Raw genomic sequence first — 24,054 nt, forward strand, 5'->3', positions numbered from 1 at the left:
GTGCATGGCTGGTGGACCCAGGTGCTGGCTGTCCCACACGTCGGCGAAAGTGAGTAATTTAATGCATGGCTGGAGGAGGATCCGCACAGTAGAGCGTGTCCACTGTTTTTCTGAAGAAAAAAATGACTACAGCAAGCGTTTCCACTCTTACGACGGAGGAGTGCGAAACACGGCAGCCACTTGAACATACACAGTGCTCCTACTACTAGGCATGTGCAGTGGTTCATACGTCAGTACTACACAATCTTGTTGCTAGTGTAGTAAGATATGACGATAACAAATGATGTTGTGCGCATGTCAACTACTCCTATATGTAACATAGTACCGCTTTTTCGATTGTCCGGTCGAGAATGAATGGTGAGATCAATGTTAACAGAACTAGGTCCACAGCGCACGGAGAGTACGGTGCTACAGTACTCCACGAAACATGAACCATATGAAGCACGAATAGTGTTAGGCAGGGTGTATGAAGGGTGCACGGGATGGGAGCAAAAGTTCCCTTCTTGACCCACTTTTGGGTGTTTGGCAGAGTGCATGAAGGGTGCATGAGTCCACACTAGTAGGTTGACAAAAATACACGAAGAGGAAACAACTATATTGATATGAGAATGCAACCAAACACACCCACACGCTTTGTGCTACAGTGACTGATCTGCACCGTCTGAGTTTGATCCAACGGTCATGTTGCGCCGAGACATGGACATGCCCATGCAGAGGGCGCCTAAACACCACCGAAGTCCCTCTGCTTCTCGAGGCGCACGACGTTGGTGATGCAGGGTGCAACCGCCCGCAGAGCCCACTCCCGGTCGACGGGAGCCAGCTCGTCAAAGACGGCGTCCAATGGCACGAATGGGTTCCGGTGACGGAGCCCTGAAAGGATTCGCCCGGCAACGGCAACGGCAGCCCGCAAGCCCTCCTTGTCCAGCTCAGCCCCCACCATCGCGTGGAGACAGCTCAGCTCCTCGGAGATATAGGTGAAGAAGGAGACCAGGTCAGGAAGCCGCAGCTCGTTGAAGTCGACCGGGTGGTCGAACGGGTTTAGCCCGACGGCCGGCATCGTCGCGCTGGCACGACGGTAGGCATCGCGCAGCCGCAACACGTGCGTGGCAACTTGGTTCACCAAGTGGCTGAGGCGATCCTGGACCTCGTCACGATCGGCCGCTCACGCTCCAGCCGGCTCCCCTGACGGCCTATCATATCTCCCGCTTTCTGCAGCAACGCCGCCGTCGCCTCGAGCATCTTTGTGGTGGACGCCTGCCGCTTTTGAAGCTCCGTGAACTCCCACACATAACGGAGGAGCATGACACTCCTCTCCTCCTTGAGCTCACGGAGCTCCACGTCCTTGGCCCTGAGCTCCGCATCCTTGGCATGGAGCTCCTGTGTCAGGCGCCTCACCTCGGACTCCGTGATCTGCTGCGCCGCCATGGCACCAGGTAGAAGCAATGGGGAGAGGAAGCAAAGGGGGCGAAACGGCTGAAAGGCAATGCAATCTACGGGAAGGCGAAGGGAGCGGGGAATCTTTTGGTTTTCACCACGGTAAAACACCAGTCGACGACTTCTCACATCAGGGAGCAGTGGGTTTTTACAGGCGGAGTCATCGTGACTAATTGCTGCCGCGCCTGCTCCCGTCAATCAAAAAATTAAAAATCCTGCCGCGCCTGCTCCCGTCAATCAAAAAAATAAAAATCCTGCCGCACCCAAACACCAGAGCAACGCCGCGGTGGATATTTAAATTTACCTGCCGGCAAGTAGATAAAAAAGGGGTGAAAAAACAAATATGGCGGCGGCCTAGCTAATCGGTCGAACTAGCCCAACTAGCTAGCCACCGTGCTTCACTGATGTACTCGGCGGGAAAGGTGGTCTTTCGTGATTTGACGACTCATTTACTTGCTTTGGTGCTACGACCGAGGAGGACCCAGAAAACATGCGGTAGGGCGTCCCACGTCAGGAAGAATATATGCGTGCACCACCCGGGAGGACCCCGAAACCGCGCGGTAGGGTGTGCCACGTCTCGGCACGGAGGAAAAATGTGCGTGTAAAAATATACTGTATCAGACGTAGTACCTATGGTTCGACCTCGGGACCCAGCCAGTCGGTCGAAAACACCCCACTAGCCACATAGCTTCATCATGCAAACATGGCACGGAGGATAGATGTGGTTATCTCCGTCTCGACCAGCCACAACGTCTCTTGTTCTAGGCGATTATTCTATTTTCCAAGCTTTTTTTTAGTTGTAATAACACCACAGCAAGCTAGCACCGCTCTTCGTGTGTGCCCGTGCAAAGGTTAGATGATGGAGAGAAGAGAGATTGAGATCGCAGACCTGGGACCCACCAGTAAGTGAGACAACGGTCATGCACGTGTTGACGAGGCACTCCCTCTACTCTACTCAACGCAAGTACTGTATAAACCAAGTTATGGGACAAAGCCAACAACCGTTTGTTTTTTCAGGCTATCGACTTACGCTTTGTAGTCCAGGTTGCCAGTTCGAATCTCGTCTTTCAGATTTGTTAGTTTTAGGTCCAAATTTGATTAATGACAAGTGGGACCCCCGTGTGTTGTTCTGATATTTCAGCGTAGGATGGTTTTTTGAACAAACACTTTGCGCGGTTAGACAAGTAACGACACAAGTTACACGTATTTTGCAAGTTTACGAACAAAAATGACAGCGGCATAGAATATCACATCCACCCCGCAGCTTAGATACTATGGTGATATGAGTTTTTACACCGTTGGAAGTGATATCCAATGGCTTGGGAGTAGTCTTTGTAATTATGCGCAATTTCCAAACTCTCCAAAGGTTTTTTTGCAAATAAAACATGCAGGCCTCGTGTGTGCCGCTGCATCTTCGATCCAACGGCTCCCCGGTGCTCATATTAGGTGCTCCCCATAGCTTAATTACCCGCTACGGTGATATGAGCATCTAAGTCGTATGATCAGTGATCAGTTGGCACATGCGTAGTACTTGTACTTTCTGCGCATTTCCCAAACTCCATCAGCTATATATTGCAAAAATATTCAAACCTCCTACTGTGGGCCATTAGATCTCAGTGAACTCGTATCACCATAGAATCTACGGTGCGGGAGCACCTCATACTCTCCCGTGCGAGAAAACATAAGGTGCTATCGCAGCTTGGATGCTACGGTGGTACGAGCTTGGAGGTCGTTTGATCTGAGATCCAATGGCATCTGAGCAATCTTTGTGCTTGTAAGCAGTGGCCGAACTCTTTTGGGGCTTTTCTGCAAAAAACCATTCGAACCACCGAGGAGGTGTTGGGTCACAAATCCAACGCCTCCGAAGAGCTTGTATCACCAAAGCATCTAAGGTGTGGTAGCACATGATATTCTTACATACAGGAGAATATGATGTCCTCCGTCATCTTAGATGCTACGGTGATACGAGCTTCGAGGTCGTTGGATATGGGATCAAAGGGCATCTAAGTAGTTTTTGTACAAACTGTGTGCAATTCTCAAACTCATCAAGGTTTCCTGCAAAAATATTAAGACACATCATGTGAGCTGCTATATCTCAGATCTACAAGCTCCAAGCAAATCGTATCGGCATATAGCATCTAAGGTATGGGGGCACATGATATTCTCCCGGGGAGGAGGGGTGGGGGGTGCACAACCAATCGGTGGTTGGGAGGGTGGGGACAAATATAATCTAAACAACCCTAAACAGAGCTCCACAATTTTATCTAAGGTCGAGGGGTTGACCCCCGACAATCATAGCTCCGCCTAAACACAACATTTGCATGTACTGTAGTACTAGACTTAATATTCATGTTTCAGTTTCATGTTCATTTTAAATATTGAACTGAGGACCATGGATGTCTTACATTTTACTCCCTTCGTTCCTAAATATTAGTCTTTTTAGAGGCTTCAAATGGACTGGCACATACGGATGTATATAGACATATTTTAGAGTCTAGATTCACTCATCTTGCTCCGTATGTAGTCACTTGTTGAACTCTCTAAAAGACTAATATTTAGGAATAGAAGGAGTATTTTTGAATTCGTGTCATACATGCATGGTTTGGAAAAATAGATGCACTATACTTATTGGATTGTTGTTGTGTTCGTGCGTGTGTGTCTCTGTGTGTGTGTGTGTGTGTGTGGTCATATGCTTGATACATACAAAGTTTTCTCACCTCCATATTGTTCATCTTTTAAATTTGAATTTGCATTGGAAAACTTACTAGGGATACCATGAAATGTGAAATCCACGTTGAGATCACTACATCACAAACTCACTCCAATTCAACAACTCGTCATAAATCAATTACCACGTTGAGATTAGTATTTGCAAGGAAAATACGGGTATTGTAATACACATAGATTCGTTCGGCAATTTAAAAGGTTCCTTTCGTATTCTCGAATGGTAGGACCCCACGGCGTACCAGCCAGACCTTGGCTCGTGTTGATCATTAAAAAAACGGGCTCGTGTCCTTCGGTGGCGTGCGTGGTACGCACATTAGGCAACCCCAACCAGTCGAGCCTCAGCGTTTCAAGTCGAAATATCTGGCGGCCAGAATTCCAGCCCTAGGAAATTCCCCTCATGTCCCCGGTCCATAATGACTACCGATGAACAACGGAGGGATGCTTTAGTAACTAGACAACGTTACCTACCATGCCGAGAACGGTTCAATTCCCTCGGTCGCTGCTCGTCAAGGTGACCCGTCAACTGCATTGCCTAGTACTACTACTACTACACCGGGATGAGCACAGAATTGAGCCCGTTTGTTCGTGCCTAGTACTTGAGTTAATATATCAGGCAATGCATTGGTACGGAGGGATTATCCTTTTACTCTGCATATATAACTTGTCTGAAGTCTAACTAAGCAAAATGTTTGACCAAATCCTTTCTTAAGATATACAACAGGACAGATGTACGGCTTGAAAATTTATTGCATGATGCAGGTTATGATATTGTTTCGAATCCTGGATCTTAAATTTCAGAAAATCCAAAATTGAGCATAAATTCTTGAAACTAAGCATGGTCACATGATATGGCACAAATATTACTTCGTAAGTTTTTTCTTCAATTGAGACAAGCTGCTTATGACAAGTTGCACAAATGAAGAGCCAAGGTATTTTGGAACAAAGACCTGTCACGTTAAGGCGAACGCTTTCACTATTGAAACCGTGGGCATTTACGTGCCGCCACGAGTCCCCGCTTCTCATCGGCAGGTGCCGTCCGAGCAAGCATGTGAGTCGACGGGAGGCGTGCGAGCAGACCGTTGCGCCGGCTGTCAGGGAGGCGTGCGAGCAGACCGCTGTGCAGGCTCACCGGGAGGCGAGCCCTTTGACCAGGCTCCGCCGCCCACCGTCATCCCAACTGCTCCCACTTTTAATGTCGCCGGCGCCGCAATTTAAAATTAACCCCGCACTACCCGGTATCGCTACAATCCTCTCTCTTCCTCTCCGATTCTCCTGTCGTCTACCTCCAACTAGCCTGACCTAAATGTACGCCATGCCGCATCACGATGGTCTGCCCTTAGTGTTCCAGTTTCCTGAGGAAGACACCCAGCCGGAGTCTCAAGAACATAAGGCGCTTTGGGACGAGCTTGAACTAGCCTTGCGGGAAGACGCCATGCCTGTCCCCGCTCCCGTTCTGGCTCCCGTCGCCCCGACTGCGCCAGCGCCCATCCCCGTGGCATTGATGGGCTGGGAGCCGCACATTGTCGTGGAGCTTGATCCCACGGGGTTCCACGAGGTCCCCGCCGACTTTCACGCGCCCGTGCACCTGCCAGCGCATGCGCCTGCGCGTGCACTGACGCGCACGCCCGTGCCGGTGCCCGTGCACCTGGCAGCGCATGCGCCTGCGCGTGCACTGACGTGCGCGCCCGTGCCGGTGCCCGTGCACACGAATGTCTCCGCTGCGCCGTTGATAGCGCATGTCCCCGGGCGGGTGCCAGTGCCCCCCTCAGCGGCATGGATGGCCGCCGTCGACCGCTTCCTTGCACCAACGCCAGTCGCCTCGTCCCGCCAGTTGACTCGCTCCGAAGTCCAGAACATTTTGGCCCTCCTTGAAGCTAGGCCAACGTCCAGGAGTACGCCAACAACGGCGCAAGACGCCGCCGTCGCCGTCGATCAGTGGCCCGACGACACACGGAGCATGGCAGAGGAGCCGCTTCCCACCGCGAGACGCCCCCGCCGCCGCCGCGTAATCTAAATTTGCCATGAAAAACGTTCAGATTGCCATGCTTAAAATCCGAACGTTTATCATTTCCGTTATTTTATATTTATCATCGTATAATTTAAAGTCGGAGTCAGATTGAACGAAATATATGGTTTGATCGATTGAATGTTCTGCTAGAGCCGTATCAAATTAAATATAAAACGTCATCAAGCCACATGTATTCCTTGTCATCCAACGACCTAGACTGCTTCAATGTTGAGCGCTCAACACGTTTAGCGTGCAGTTAATTTCATGCCAAAAATTAGTGCTAATCACATGACAACACGCAAATAATATCCTAGTAGTTAATATCCGCATGCACTTAATATACTTCCAAATTAACGTGCATTGCACGTACACACTGACTAGTGCTGCTAGTATGTGAAACTGGTGCCGTGACTTGTGAACGCGTCCAGATATGGTCAACGGCAATATCGCCCGCGAGTTCTTCCTGTTTGCCCGTGCGTCTAAACGCAGAAGGGGAGGAGAGAGAGAGCACACATGGAACCCACCAGTAAGTGAAGGCGAATAGTACTAAAAATAATATTACATGTTATCTATTAATTAGGTTGTGGTAATATAAAAACATTATGTGAACAATGGGGGTACAACAAACATTGCTATTCTACGTATGTTGCCTATTGACGTGCGGCTTGAAGGCCCGGTCACATGTTCGATCCTCGTCCTTTATTTTTTAATTTGTATATGGGTCCAAATTTGTTTCATGACATGTGGGCCCCTCGGTGTGTAGTTTGTAGCACTTTAATTTGTGGGTCAAAATTTGTTCCATTCCAAGTGGACTATCGGTGTGTAGTTTTGTAGCTTATTTCTAATAATTAAAGAGAACAACATAGTTTTTTCAATAATACCATGGTGCGACGTTGAAGGCGAGAAAGGACGTGCGAGAGAGCGATGACCGAGCCAGAGGGAAATCAACTAGGGGAGTTGCGTGGGTTGCAACGGTGTTTGACGTAGTTGTGGGCCGAATGCTACGAAAATATAATCTAAACCGACCGGAATAAATGCCTACACAAATTAATCCAAGGTTGGAGGGCCCCTCGCAATGTAAATAGCTCCGGCTTTGCGAGGGATGGAGAGGTAGTAGCTTCAACGCGTGGAAGATACGGTGTGAGAAAGCGAGGTCAATCGAGAGATATATAGATAGAGAGACAAAGTGAGTGTGGTCCGACATTCATTGAACAAATATATATGCTCTGGAGAGATATTGTCCGATTGAGCTTTTTGGCAAGGGTGAGGGCTGTAAGATAGAGCTTGAGAGATGATCCAGTCACAGACGTGTAGATATATTTTGTGCGTGGGAGGAAGCAAGGTCAACCGATCACATAGGGTCGCCGTGCGATCGAAAGAGTGAGACGGGTTGGGGAGAGTGACCTAGATAGACGATGTGCGTGAGAGAGTATACAATGTGAATAGGTCGAATTGGGCTCAAACATGGTGATATATCGTTTTTGTCCGAGAAAGAGCGAGGTCAATCGAGACATACGGAGAGAGAGAGAGAGAGAGAGAGAGAGATTGAGTGAGCGTGGCCCACCATGAGGTCGAAAGAGTGGCGGCAGCTTGGATGGACTGACCTAGATAGACAATCTGCGTGAGAGAGTATAGAGTGTGTCGATCGAGGCCCGAACAGGGAGATATATCATTTGTGTGTGAAAGAAAACGAGATTAAACGAGACTCAGATAAAGAGAGCGAGATTGAGCGAGTGTGGCCCGCCGTGCGGAAGAAAGAGTGAGACAGTCTCGAGGGAGTGACCTAGATATACACTGTGCATGCGTGCGCACGAGAGGTTGGGGGGCTAGATAGGCAATGCATGTATTTAGCGCGAGAGGGTGAGAGGGAGAGGGGGGAGAGAGAGAGAGCTCGGCATGGGGTGCAATGGCGGGTGTGTGAGGTAAATACATTTGGTAACAGAGTGGAAAAAGGGGTTGTGTAGTTGAGAGACTTAGAGATCGAAACATGGAGAGAAAGAATGAACGTGTGTTGGAAACCGATAACTTCCTAAGGTGGTTAGGAGAGGAAGATTGACCGATACAGGAAGTATGTAGCATTTGTGCGGGGGGGGGGGGCTAAAAACAACATTTGAATGTACATAGTACGAGACTTAATATCGATGTTTCAATTCGGTGTACATTGTAAGATTTGAACCGAGGACCAGGCATACGGGTAATTATTTTGAATTCGTGCCATACTAAGTTTCGAAAAGTTGACATTGACTCAGTTTGTTGTGCTATTTTGTAGGTCATATGTTTGAATCCATCCAAAAGTTTGCTCACTACCATGGTGTTCATCATATACATATGAATTTGTATTAAAAAACTAGCGTGGATACAGTGAAATGCGAAATCCATGTTAGAATTGGAGATCGCTATGTGACATACACTCTAATTCAAATAACTAACTACGTGACACACACTCTAATTCAAATAACTAATTATGTGACACACACTCTAATCCACGTTAGCGTGGGTACCGTTTCGATTTTTTTTCAAATAACTCCTCATTAATTAATTTATAGGACTCCCTCTGTTCACTTTTATAAGACCTTGAAGACATTTCAGACAATGTGCAAAACAGTTCATTTTAAGTTGTCTGAAACGACTTACAAAAGTGAACGGATGGAGTATCTCGTTTCGAATGACTAATTATTGCAAGGAAAACACAGGCATGGTAATACATACAGATTTGTTTGCAAATGAAAGAAGATTCGTTTGCATTCTCAAATGTAGGCGCACCAGGCAGACCAGGGTCATGTCGGGGTGGACGCTGCTTCGGTGCCTTAAAGGCAACTGCCTTTGGGTCACTGACATGTGGGCCAGCCACCTATTGGGCCCACATGTCATGGACACAAAGGCAGGTGCCTTAAGGCACCGAAGCATAGTCCTGTCGGGCTGGTCGCGTGTGTCGGGCGGACGCGTAGCACCCAGCCACCCACCCCCCCCCCCTTAAAAAAAGGACGACGACAATATAAGTTCGCGCTTCCACGTTTCGGATTGAAATATCTGGTGGCCCCAATTCCAGCCCTGCAAAATCTCTCTTCTCCACCGTCCCCTTCCGCGCCCAGATTGCTCAAATCCCTAATTCGCCGCCAACCCTCGAATCGCCCCTCGTCTCATCTCTTTCCCCACCGTTCCCCACCTCTGTGCCAGACGACGACGACAAAGACGACGGTCGCGCTTCACCACCGCACCGGAGCTACCTCATCTACGCCCTCGTCCACCGCACCGGGTGGTCCACCGACAACGTCGGTCGCCGCAACCGACGTGCCTCACAGACACCGAGTTCCACCGCATCAGGTGCGCTTCACCGACGCCGTCTCCCAACTCACCGGGGCTACTTCACCGAGCACATCGTCACACCTCCGCCCCCCGAGGCCGTTGGGGCTTCACCAACGGTCTCGTCCACCGCATCATAGCGCTCCGCTGCCACTCAAGATCTGCATCCATGCGCGGCCAGCCAACGCCAGCGCATCACCCTCAACGGCTCTGAAGTGACCCGCACTCTAGCTAGGCGAGCATGACCAAACGCCGGCCCGAACTAGGTATCCACACATCACTCCCTTGTGCACTGTTCCGACGATGTTTGGATATCCTTTCACTGCTCTCTTAGCTTACACGCCTATGCAACTCTGACTTTAACTCTTATTTCTTCTGGAGATATCATCTGAAACAAGCAAATCCATTTTTTAGCGAAGCATGACGGCGCTACGGGATCTGGTACACATCTTGCACACCCGTGTAACCTTGTAAGTATCTGTCCTCCGGTACAACATCAAGGTCGATTCCTCTTATTTGATCAACCATTCGCCATGTCAAAAATGCAGAGGGGGATGCAAGGAGCACAAGGCCTGCACATCCAAGCAAGTGGTAAACATGGACTTGTACATGGAACATCCCAAGCGCAAGCAGAGCTGCAGTGAGCCTGTACAACGAGCTAGCGTAAGTCCCTGCATTTCATTTAATTCGTACTGGCATTCGTGTATGATTTGTGTGCAGTGGCTGATCCACGAATTCAAGTTACCAGGGGCGAACATTTAACTTAAAAAATACGAAGGCACTTGCACTCCGGAAATCAACATAACTTGAGAAATGTGAAGCTACATGCACTTTGAAAACTAGCTAATGATCCAAAGTAGTTCAGATTATAAACACTAAATGATGCAAGCACCAAAAACACAAAATGCAACATGGTGTACAAGGACTACAAACATGGTCTGTACCTGCTTGAATTATTCGTTCTCTGGCTGAAAATATCGAAGTGTAATTGCACGTATAACCAGTGCGCAAACTGCATATCAATATATCTATCCTGCACAAGTATGCCAATAGTTTCAAACAACAGATTAGAAAAGTATTTATGCTATGTTGTCATGATACGGGTACTTTCTGGTAGATGGCCTCGACGTTTCCTCAAGCTATGAAAATGCACTATAATTTGCTTGTCATCAATGCCTGCAAATCTCTGTCTCTCTCAACATAGTAGATCATCATTAGACACTAAATCCTTCAATGAGCTTGCAAAATGCTTGCATTAGATCCCTCATTAGACACTATATGTTCATCACCAGGAGCATGTAAAATGTTTGCATCAAATCCTTCATTAGCAGTCTGTTCATTAGACACTTCAGGCTCAAGAACAACATGAGCTTGTATGTTTGCATCGGAAACTTGATTAGATACATCAGATTCAGTCCGTTCAGTATTGATTGGGGGAGTTATAAAATAAGTAGATATTGGTTTCATTTTCTCATAGATTCCCTACATACAAGCAGTTTTACAACACCGTCTGGTTTAACTATTGGCTAGAAATTGAAGAGTTGAATTAGATATAATCAGGGATGTGATGTACCTGCTCGTTGCGCATGCTACTCTTGCAAGCTGCGACTGTCCGTTTGCGCAAGCTCGATGCCATGCCCGTGCTGCCGCCGCTGCCTCCCACCCAGGCTACACCCACGCTTGGATCTTCATCTTCTTGTCCGTCCGTTCGCTTGAAGCCCGGCGACCGCCCTCCAACGAGGGCATGAGGAAGTGTTGTGTCGGTCTGTCCAGCGGCGGCTAGGTTAGGAGCGAACCAAACTGGAGGCTGGAGCGAATGAATTGGGATTTTTCCTGCTGTCGATCGATATGGGAGGCGCTCATTTGGGCCGCGAGCCTGCTATAGGGCCTGCCTTGCACTTATGTTATTGGCCCATCCAAATTGAAACATTTTTCTTCATTTTTTACATTGCCTGCTCTTGCATTCGGACGAACAAAACTAGCATGGGCCAACCTGGACGACTCAAACTAGGTGCACACTTTCCAGCCACCTAAGGCGCCCGCCCATACCAGCCCCTATGGTGGCGTCGCCCCTTTTTGCGTGTATGATTGGATAGTGAAAAATATTCCAGTGGCGCTTTTGATTTACCCATAGAATGGTTGAATTGCTTGTTTCTATGAACTGAGTTCACCAATAATGTGAAGGATGCCAGTCTTTTCATCCTATTGTAGATTGCTTAGATCTCGATATGCCAAAAGTAATCGCATGAAATATACAGTAAAAGCTAGTGTGATGTGTTTGGCTACAACTAGTCTAACTACATGTCCTCATATAACATATCAAGGATGCACCATCTTACCAGATTAACCATTCGACTTACCCATGCAGTGTGGGAAGAAAGAAGTATTGGGACTACGTATCCAAGCAATTGATGCCATGGACTCCTTCGTACAACCTTGTAAGAGAAAAGGAAGTTGCAGTGTGCCTGTACAAAGAACTAGCGTAAGTTCAGTTACCTGCTTCTCGGAATTTTAGTTAGCCACTTATTGCAAAATTGTTCAATTACGTTGCTTGGCTTAATTTAGTTTGCTACTGATTACATAATGGCACAGCCTGTTAATCATATTGAGACTGCGCCTATCTATGTGTTTGATACTTACTGTTAAGAATTACCTATTTGCCTAAACTTAAATATCTACTTATTTGTTTAACTGCTTTGCTGCTGCAACAGCGGGTTACAATGATGTTAATAACTACTTTTCAACATCCAATTGAAACTCTTTAATTCCTTTTTTGTTTAACTGGTTTGCTGTTATAACTCCCAGTTGAGATGTTTTGCTAACTTCAACTTTTCTGAATCCAATCGAAACTTTAATGGCAAAACAGGTTAGCCCAGATCAAAGAGCGAGGTCCCCATAGACGTTGCATCATCCCACAGCAATGGCACCGGCCCAATCGTGCATTATGAATTGCCAACTGTTGATGCTCTAGAGGCTAAACTAGTGGTAGAAAGAGATTCTGCTTATGCACTTAGAGATGAAGTTGACATGTTGAGGAAGCAAACAGCACAATCACAAGCAGTACTCAAGACAACCATTAAATATTTGGTGGATTTCAAAACGAAGCAAGCTGAGACTAACCAGATTGTTAAGGTCCTGAAGGAAAAGAGGAAATTAAATTCCTACTTGGTAAATCATAGGTGAAATGTTCTTTCCATAGTTGAATAACCTTTGTGTTGTCTGTTCATGTAATCAATCAAACCATTTGTTTTAGAGATCATGTAATAATTGTTTTTTTTTGTTTTTTGGTTTGTAATTTTATTTTAGCACAAGTTTGTATTAATTGATAAGACTCGGAGACATTTCATTTGGATTGCTGTGCCAGACCTACAAATATGCCAATCGGGCTGAATGTGCATTCAGCAGTAGTAGTAGTATAGATGGACCATAAGTGGCACGCATCGGAAAGGGCCAAGATGCTGGCTAAAAAAAGGATGTTGTTGTAGCCAAAAAAAAGTACAGCGGCCTGGCTTATGTATGTTAGTTGATATTATTGATCCATATACTATATAAGTGTTTATATGTCTGTTAGTTCTGTACATTCTTGGTTGATTGACTCGGTATTTGAATCTTGATACATCGCTTGTGTACATATCTAAATGGGAAGTACACATTATGTTGCGTGTGACATTTGAGTTGGACATGAAGTGTTCCAAATATTCGAATTCACCTTAAACTGGATTCTAGTTTCTGAATTTGAGTATCGACATATTTAAACCATATTCATATATGACAGTGGAATACATCTTTGTCATCCTTTTGAAGATATATAAAAACACATAGAATGATTTATAAAGATTCATATAGGAATACAAAATGGATTCGAATTTAGTTGCCAGGGTAAACGTGGATGCTTATTGTCCCAAAATTCGAAAGAAGCAGCAAAATGTCCACTCCCACGTCGGCTGCCCGAAGCCAAGTGTTTGGGAGATGGAAATTACTGTCTACCCATTACACGGACAATCCATCGGCCCGATTTCCACTGCTCTAAATAGGGGTAGGTTAGTAACTTCAATTAGACGTGACACGACCGCCTCTGAGCCCATTCCGACACGGTGGGCGTCAAACATGGGCGGCAAAACTCATTTGATTCAAGCTCGTCCGAAAGACCTCTGTTTCTCCCTCCATTCCCCATTCATACACAGTGGGCGGCAAAACAAACTCGACTCGGCCGAAATCGATGTAGGCAAATATTTTCAATAGGGGCAGGTTTGTAACTTCACTCAGACGTGACACAACCGCCCTACCTATCAGCCCTGTTCATACACCGTGGGCGCCAACCATGGGCGCCAACCACCCTCTCCTCGCCCGAAATCGCTCTGGGCAAATATTGGCGAGATGCGAGATTACCGTCCTATCCCCAACCGACGAGACGTCCAAATTTTAAATGGGGGATAAGTTCGTAACTTTCCCATATTTCAGACAGGCGCGTCCCAAAAACATGGTTCCCCGTACCTCTCCCTCCATTTTCCTATTCATACACCGTCCACGCTAGAACACCCCATCCCCACACCAGCCTCCGTCCGCCACCCCATCCATCGCCGCCGTCCTCCACCACATCCATCGCCACCGTCCTCCACCATGCCAGAGCGCCTACCAAGATCGCGTCGTCCACTGCTAGAGATGGACGTTTCTCATCCACGGCGACAGACGAATAGCCTTGCATCGCGTCCTCTCGCTTCATCGGCGTCGTCGTCCTCTTTGCCGGGGCCGCTCACACGACCTTCTCTTCCACCGCAACGGGACTTATCCCCCGATGCACCCGTCTACCGTCGCAGATCTGCTTCAACACCACCGACAGCCATCGCACCCCCGATGCCTACATGGCGCCGCAAGAGAGGTGGTACTTCATATCTCCTCAACTTTTTCATCTCAACCAGAAAATAGAACTTAACTTGGTTACTCTACTTTCTTTTCAGCTCTTAGAATTTAGTTCTTAGTTCGAAGCAAACAATGGATGCTAAATATCATTTCTCCGGTTTGCAGCTTCAAATCTGCCACGGCACAGCCATAATACGGTTTAATTGATCATGCTTAGGGTTTAATTGATCATGTTGGTTCCGTGGTGGTTTCTTTAATAGAAATCGGAGAGGAAACCCTCTTTTTCTAAAAAAATATGCTTAGAGTTCCCCCTTTTATGATCACTATACGATCAGAATACGTGCTTCATGTCATAATAACACTACTCCACCCATCAAGCTAAACAAGCTTAGTTGTTCAAATACGAATCTGATATTATTAAAACAGAGTTGTTTAATTGGTCAGCTAAATGTTCCTAAATTAGTTTCGAAAATGCATGTTTGCCACTCGGGTGTGTATCTCTACAGGGTGCCCGCGGTGGGCCGGCCCACCCTGGGATTTTGGGTCGTCCCAGGCCCCGATTCCCCTCTGTTCTACTGCGCGCTTCCGATCTCTACTCGCCCCCAGCCGCCTGCCTCGCCGGCGACTTGCCGTCCCCGGACGGCATGACTCTAGGAGGAGACGCCGGACTAACAGGAGGCTAGGAGCCGCTCGCCGAACAGCGTCACCGCTGCCCGAGCGTGCCGCCGTGCCTACCTTCCCAGTCCGTTCAGGGCTCAGGCGTGCAGCACCCACCAAGCCAACCCGATTTATCCTGAGATACGTCCTCAACACTTAGCAGCCACTCCTCATCACCCATTTTCTAATTGATTCATTACTCATTAGGCAGTTCTGTCATTAGGGTTTGTTGTGTGCTCAGTGCTACCTACACTTAATGGTTCAGATGTATTTCGGTAATCTTTAGTACCTCTAAAGTTCACAGGGTTTTCAAAATTCCGGCCCTCAGAACAGAAACTAGTCATTTTGGATTGTTGGTCGTAGTGACTATGACCCAGATTACTACTGCAAGCCAGGTTTGTTGACAATTTTACTTGTCTTTCTTACTCATTCGATATAATATCCAATTATTCACGTCGATTAGTTGCAAACAATAAATTCTTGAGTTATCCTTCCCTTGACATGGAGAAGGGCATTATAAAGACGGTGTTAACTGTTAATGTAAGTCAGTCCTTCTAAAGCCTTTATCCTCAACTGCTGTTTAATTTGCTCATACTCCCTATCGTTTACTGCTGTTTAGTTTGCTGTTTCTACCAAAATGCATGTTCGTAAGAACCGTAAGTTCTAAGTTTTACTTCTAAAACCAAATTCCTTATTCATACCATGCACATTAATTAATACTCCCTATATGTATGCTTGTTTTTGTGGATCTATAATCCAGTGTGTGGTGAAGCAGCCCACGTTTGCACCTTGTCATCTCCTGTTTTATCTTACTGATGTTGCTGATGATATGAACAACATGCCATGTACATTATCCAGAATAGATACAATGATTTTCTTTGCCCTTCATCTATGCTTGTTATGTTGACATGGTAATCCAGTAGTGTGGTGTAGCTCCCCGCATTATGAACAATGCCAAATTATGCTATTGATATTTTGAACTTACTCTTTATTTTCTAATTTGAAATTGGATAGAATTGACAGAATAGTTATCATCTTTGTTTATACACGTGCAAAACCTGTCATCTCTCTGCTTTGTTTCAGGGTGATATGCCTGATGGCATGCACAAGTCTGCTGAAGGCTGTGAGACAAACCCAACATATATTGCAGCAAAGAAGGCAAAACATCTTGAAGATAGCGAGACAACCCCAAAGTCTTGTCTTGATGCAGTGTTCAAGTTACTTGAGACTAACAGTCAGACAAGCTCACAGAATTCATTGTCTGAATCAGTTCGACTTCTTCAGTCCCAAGTTCTAGCATAAAGGCATTCTACAACTCAACTTCGACTTGAAGTCCTATCTCTAAGAAAGATTGCGGAGAACACCAATGAGAACCTCATCGCTAAACAACTACACCTGGAAGCTATGACCGACATGCTAGGCCGGTCTCACAGCCTTGCTCAGCAGCTTGCGCAGCAATTCCCCCGCAAGGCTAACCTTTCTTGAACTATCTTGGAAGTGGTCTCGGTTCAGTATTATTTTGTTACGCTGCAATGGTGCCCAGTTTTTGTAATCTGCTTCTTCGTTGCGCTTTATGATCACTGGTGGCGAACTTCGATGCCCAGTGGATGTAATATACCTTAAATCCTTTATTGTATAGTGTAGGTTTATTCTTAGTTACTATGCCGTAATTTCTTTATTGTCTAGAGTAGGTTTGTTCTTAATTCCTACTAGTTACTGCCATCATTCGCTATCTGAAAAAAATCAGATGTAGTCGACCGGACCGAAACATTTGACTCTAACGGGCCAGGTTTTTAGCAGGCCACAATTGGGCCGGCCTGCGTCTTTCTTGGGCCCGAATGATTGGGGCCTTCACACATTGCGCCAGGCCCAAACTTACACCGGCCTATATTTTAGTTGGGCCTTTTGTCGACCCAGTGCTTAGTTTGGCCCAGGTAGCGTTGGGCCATTAATAGGCTGAATATTGTACTGGCCTGTTATGGCCGAGATGAAACCACGGGCCTTTAGCAGGCCAAAATGCATGTTGGGCCTCAATTTTCACTAGTCGTCGACGGGCCTTCAGCAGGCCGAAATGTAGACCGGGCCGTTTTGGGCCCAGTTAGCTCACGGGCCGTTACCAGGCCGAAATATATCTCGGGCCTTAGTTGGCCCACTGATATCATGGGCCTTTAAGAGGCCGAAAGCTTAGCACAGGCATCAACGGGCCGAATTACGCGACAGGCCTTTAACAGGCCCAAAGTCACGTTGGGCTTAACTGTTGCCACCTTTAGCACGGGCCGTTAGTGGGCCTGATGTCCCGTCGGACCATATATGGCCCATGGGCAACACGGGCCATTCCCAGGCCAAAAGTCACACCGGGCTGAAATGGGCCCATGTCTACATCAGGCCTCTAACAGGCCGAAAGTCACTGGGCTGTAGATGGGCCCAAATATTCGGTGAACAATTAACGGGCCATATCTGGCTTCGGGCCGCAAATGGGCCCAAATATTGGGTGAACAATTAACGGGCAAGATCTGGCTTCGGGCCATAAATGGGCCCAAATATTGGGCGAACAATTAACGGGCCAGATCTGGCTTCGGGACGTAAATGGGCCTTTATTAAGCAGGCCGTTATTGGGCTGGCCCACTAGTACCTGATTAAGTTCTATGGGCCTTTGACTGGGCTGGCCTTTTTAACCTATATGGGCCTCTGTTGGGCCCAGCCACGTGTCGACGTATCATAGGCATGTCTCCTCCAATGGACGGGCGACATCTGGCCCACTGACGAGCTGACAGGTGTTCCCTTCGGCCAATCAGAATTTTACACGTGGAAATTTCCCATTGGTCAGGGCTGTTAACGGGTTATCGGATCCAAAATCCGACCCGATAGCTTAACGGCGTTCCGTTACGGTGGATGCCACGTGTCGGTCACCCTTGACGAAAGCACTTCTGTGACGCGCGATTTATCGTCATGGAAGTGGACACTTCCGTGATGATAATTTTGGTAATGTCATGGAACACTTCTACGACAGCACAGGTATGACTATCTTGATTCTGTCATAAAATCGTCATGGATGTACATGCATGAAAAAAAACGCGACCTACTGTGACAAACACGTATCATCACAGAAGTGTTTTTTTGTAGTGAGGGTTGGCTCGGGGCTGCAGCGACTACACGCGTATGGGCATGTGAGTGTTCCAACCTTCTAACCCTTTCTACAGTTGCCATGGGCCTCCTTTTATAGATTAAGGGGTCACCGCAGTGGCAAAGTATTCATTATGCATTGATATGATAGCAAACAGTGCTATGATACCTAACTCTGCGGGTTGGCAGGGTGCATTAAATGTGCCACTTAACGTCACATCGATGGTTGCCTGGCAAGGCTTGCCGGGCTATTTTGCCAGCTCCGCGCCTGCTTGCTTGACACATCGCAGGACGGGTGTCATCTGTGGGCTTCTCCTGCAGAAAAGGGGTGCCATGTGGCGAATGGTTGCCACTTAATCACTTTGCGGCTTGACACCACACTGATGGACGACATGGGTCGTGGTGGAGTGGTTGGTGAGGTGATTTTGCTTCCGCGAGCCCCGGCAGGCCCTGCCGGGGAGCCTTATCATATGCTTTTGGGGGTGGCCACTTGGTGATATCTTGCTTCTCTGGCCTGAGTTGGCGCTTCAACCTCGTTCCTGTGCCTGTGCACAGTCTAGGCAACAGACCCAGGGTTTGTTGCACCGACCCAGTGGGTTGAGTCAGATGAGGAGTCCATTCCTGCTGCTTCAGAGGAGGAAGCTGATGGGTGATCACTTCAGTGGGAGCTACCACCTGTGTCTTAGGTGTCCTCTCTGCCTTTTTGTTGTCTCGATGCCAAAGGGGGAGAGAGTGTAGGATTTGCGTGTCTCCTTCTCCTTGCTTTTCGTTGAACCTTTGTCGTTGCTTTGGTTTGTGTTATTTGCGTGTGAGTCCAGGAGACCTATTCTATCATATGGTGTAAGACATATGCCCTCAATCCTATGCTTTTATTGTCAAGTATGATTAGTAGCTTGTGAGTTTATTTTGTCTTGTGCCCCTATCATCATGCTCACTTGCTATACCTTGCTTCCATGCTTAGTGTTACTTATATTCTTGCAAGGATTGCCTTGTCTATAAAATATAGGGGGAGTGTTGATCCTAGTGTGTGTGCTTTGCAGTCCAAAGCATATCTATAGAATGCACACATCTAGGGGGAGCCTTTCTATATTTTATAGATTTTGGGTTTGCTTATGCTCATTATATATCTCTATGTGCAAATCCCGTATTGTCATCAATCCACCAAAAAGGGGGAGATTGTTAGGGCATATTTCTCCCTAAGTGGTTTTGGTGATTGATGATAGTGTTTTTGCGGACTAATCGTGTGCATTAAGCATTTCAGATATCTCATGTCTAGGCACAAGACGATTCGGTGCCCCTCGGAGCCTATCAAAGTCGGTTGTTCTCTACGTTTCTTTTCGGTGGATTTGACTCGTAGGAAAGCCGTACTATTAAGAGGGGGTCCGCTTCGGAAAGGTTAGGGTGCAATCAACACGTACACATCTGTTCCTTTGATCGACCTTTCCTCCGCATCAATGGAGCACCTGTCGGTGTTCTGGGAACGGGGGTCCCCAGACTTGCCTGCCTGCGGCCCGCGGCATGGCTCCACTCGCGGCCCAGTACGGCCCGCCTTCACCAACAAATGCTCAAGACCCTCGCGAGGGGCCAAGCCTCGCGAGGCGGACGGCACAAGACCTCCTCAGGGGCGGCCTCAACAGGCGGGCTCGCGAGGGGCAGAGAGATCAAGGCAAGGGACACCTCGCGAGGTTCAGGTGACGCAAGCCATGACGACCGGAGCCAGGCGGGCGCCAGCGCGCGTAGTGTCCTCGTTTCCTCTTTGGTGCTAAAGGGGCAAGCGCAGGCGAGGAGTCCTGAGGCATCAGGCAAAGGTTTCCATATCGGTGCAACGAGACCAAGACCAGCAGGACGGCAGGACGGAGGTCACCGTGGAGCCCAAGACGGCGTCACCACCAGAGCCTTTGGTAGGCGAAGACTACTTTTGTCAGGATAGCTTGTACTAGTTGTCTCCCTTCAAACTGGCCGTTGTGGCATGCCTTCCCGCTCAATATTTGGGAAGAGGACCAAGGCCTCTATAAATAGGACTAGCCACTACAGTAGGAGGCAACTGATTCAGATCATCCTCATCCACACAAGTCCATCGAGCACAAGAACACCTCTCCTCAGGAGGCTGTTCTTCCCTTGTACTGTTCATCATCAGCCTAAGAGGCAATCCACCACCACCACACTGGAGTAGGGTATTACACCACAACGGTGGCCCGAACCAGTATAAATCTTGTGTCTCTTGTGTTGCGAGTTCGTCGTGCTAGCCTTAGAGATCGCGGCGAGGCTGTGGGCGAGATTAGGTAGGGGGAGATCTTCGCGCGTACCCCAGTGTTCGAACCTTAAGGGTTTTTCCGGAACCCGAAATCTGACATTTGGCGCGCCAGGTAGGGGTGCGCCGGAGTTTTCCTTCCGCCAGTTGATCCGCCGACACTCCACGACTCCGATGTCCGGTGACCCGAGCACCAACGCTGACCACTGGGCAGCCTGGCCAGCCAGAGCGGCGCTGTCTGCCCAAGAAGACCTCAACCCCGCGCCCCAAGTAGCGTGCGCACCGCCAAACGCTGCAGGGCGCGGGCGGTGTGGTCACACGCCGTCCGCCCTTACCCCACGACAAGCGGAGCAGCCGCAAGGGCCTCCAGCCACGCCGCGGCCATGGCGCCGCTAGGGATGAAAACGGAGCGGAAACGGATGGAATTGAGTGCTATCATATTTGTTTAAATATTCTTTTGCAGAAGCGGAAACGAATACAGAAACCCCAGAAATGAATACGGAAACAGATACTACCGCAAACAAACACGGAGCGAATACAAAGCGGATACGGAAACAGAAATAGGCATTGATCGGAACTTAAAAACCCCTTGAATCATAGAGAAATACACACAAAAACAAACAAATTTAATGAGTTGTTAACATGGCTACAAAATAATATCATTATGTTATCAACTTAGCATAGTATTGTACTAGTACTGGACAATTGCGTATAGGGTCAAGCTGAGTGCATGTGTGGTAGTAGAAGTTGGGCCTTAGATCCATTCTACTAATTGTGTCATTGTGTTCTCTTTGGTGGTTGGGCTACAAAGCAGCTAGAGGTCTATAGTAAAAACAGAAATTCCATATTCACGGAAACGGGAAGTTCCATTTCCATGCATGTTCCATCGGAAAACACCGTTCCATTTTTGTTTCCGTTTCCGCATAAAAAAATTCCATTTCCACTTCCATTTTGCAAATTTCCATTTCCGTTTTCATATTTTCTCTCCATTTCCATTTTTCCTCCGACAGAACAGAAAGTTTCCACTCCATTTTCATCCCTAGGCGCCGCACACCCGACGGGAACAAGCAAACATGAGGGCCGCGCTCACGGTGGCTCGGGAGCTGCTGTGATGCCGGTTAATGGAGAGTGGCCGGGATGCGTTGCTGGAGCGCGTCGCCGAGCTCCTGGACGCCGCGGCTTCGGGAGCACCGCCCTTCTGCTCCCTGCTTACGCCTCAGGCCGCGGCCGGATCGCACGGCGGGCCTCGCCGCGCCCGCGTGTCCCCGGGCGAGCCCCTAGGCTTCATCGACACCGGCGCAACCAATGGCACCGAACGCCCGCTCGCACCCGCGCCACCTCAGATAAGCGCGGGCACGAGCGTCGTCGCCTACGGCCCCGGCGGGCAGCCTCCCTACCATCCTCGGGGCGGCGCGCTGGGTCGGGCAACATGGAGCGTGGGGCACTACGGCGAGGTCTTTGAGGCAACGGCCTGGGAAGCCTACGTGCCCCGCATGGTGGACCAGGAGTACGCATTGGAAGACGACCCCAGCTCGTTCCTCGAGCCGGGCTGGGAGGAGGAGGCGCTAGAAGCTAAGACCTTTCAGGAGCCTCGCCAACCGCGCCGGCGACAACAGTTATAGGGTACCACTAGTTTCTCAGGAGCAAGCTTACTCTAACCATGGGTCGCAGGAGGGTTAGGTCACAGCAGCGGATGGCGGCCCTAGCTCGACAGCCTCCCTTCTGCCAGGAGGAGCGCACTGGGGGCTGCAGGAGAGGGGCCGGGAGCAAGGCCCCTCCCCGCGACGCACGGAGCAGGGCGTCCCCCGGAGGTAGGCCCTCTGCCGGGGAGGCGCTGGAGAGCCTTCCCCCCGGCAGAGGACCCGTGGTCGCCGAGGGCGCCGCTGGCGTCCCCTTTGCCCCTTGGCGACGTCCTGGTTTCCGGACGCCCTCAATGGTGGTCGAGGGCGGTGCAAGGCGGGGCCCTCGTCTGGTGATATGAAGTAAGGCTCGCGCCTGTGAAGGTCTCCGCTCGTGACACTCTCACGTACTAGTGAGTGGGGCTGTACATGCCCGGGAGTCTTAGGAGCGCCGCCCTCGGGCCTCTGGGGCTCCCTCCCATGTCCTAGTGGAAGCACTTAGCTCCGCGCTGGTGAGAAGACAGAAGACTAGACTAGGCGCCGGACGTGGCCATTTGCTTTTTAACCTCTTTTCTGTAGCCCTGCTTTCTGGCCTTGGATTTAAGTTTGAAGTTGAATTTTCATTGGAATGCGCGGGGGGTATCTTTTCTTGTTCGTGCGATTTCTTGCAACCTGGTTCCTCACCTTAATTTGAAAGTCGTGCCTGTTGCCTCCCTTCGTGAGCTCCTCGCGAGCGGGGGCTGGACGAGGCACACGCACGCCACGCGCACGTCCTACCACAGCTAGCGCTTGCTTCTCGCGAGGCCCACTCGGGTGGATCGACAAAAGCTCACGGCCTCACAAGCCAGTGTGGAACCCGCCTCGACTAAGGTAAATCACAGCGGTAAGCTCACGGCAGGACTCACGGGTTCGCAAAAGTTCATCCACAGCTCAGCCCAAATAATAGAAGCAACAATCTGTTTGCACAAGGGGCTTCCCCTCCCAAAATGCTCTCACAACTTCCAGGCCGCGCCCGAGATTTTGCGTGCAGGGTAAACAGCAGGAAAGCACGGGTTCAATCGGACATGTCGCTCACTGCGTCCCCCGGGTCGCCTTCAGACGCGTCGCTATCACCGTCGCTGGCATCATCATCACCTTCACCGGCGCCGCCCTCGCCGTCGTCGACCACGTCGCCTTCATCCGCCGCGACCATCACCGCATCGTCATCAGAAGTAAAGGCCCTGACCAGCGCGTCCACGTTGTCTTCCACCCATCGCGCCAAGTCGCCCCGGATGGCCGCGGGTACGGGAGCAATGGCGGCGTCAAAATTGAAGTCCGGGTAGGTGTTCTGGAGATGGCTGAAGACGCGGGAGAATGCGCGCCCGAGCAGGCCGCGACTCCTCTCTTCAACAAGCTGGCGAGCCCTCTCGGAGCGATTCTCCAGGCATGTCACCACGTCAGTGAAGAAGCGGAGGTGGCTAGCGTAGTCGTTCGCGTGGGGATGAGGAGCGTTTTTGTCGCAGATGAAGCCCAGTGCCGTGTTGGCCCTGTTCCTGAGGTCTTGGAGCATGGGGGCATGCACGCGCTCCAGCGTCCACCGTTGAAGCACTTCCTCCCTGCTCTGCTGCGCGATGGACTCGGCATTGGCGACACGCTACTGAAGAGAAAGCAGCTCGGCGTGGGCGGAGGCCAGCTCAGTCTGCGTCGAGGTCAGGACGGCCGCGGCGGCCTTGTCGCGTTGCTCCACCTCAGCCAACTCTGTCCTGAGGGCAGTAGTCCGGCCCACGGCTTGGGCCTCCACAAGCTACAGCTTCAGGTCGTACCTGCCGATAAGATCCGCGCGCGCCTTGGCCACCCTGCTATCGACCTCCTTCTGGATCCTCGCCTCGCGCGCGTTGGCGGCATCCTCCGCTTGGACGATCTGGCGCTCCCTCGTCTCCAACCTCTCAAGCTCATGGCTGTACTCCATTGCTTCCAGTGCCATCGCTTCCTCGCGCTTCAGGATCTCTTCCTCCTCGGCAGGCGTCCCCCTCATCGACGCAAGGGCGGCTTGGCGCGCCTCCACCTGCTGCTCCAAGGAGGCGCTCCAAGCT

This window comes from Aegilops tauschii, chromosome 5 (assembly GCF_002575655.3).
Source record: "Aegilops tauschii subsp. strangulata cultivar AL8/78 chromosome 5, Aet v6.0, whole genome shotgun sequence".
Classification (NCBI taxonomy): Eukaryota; Viridiplantae; Streptophyta; class Magnoliopsida; order Poales; family Poaceae; genus Aegilops; species Aegilops tauschii.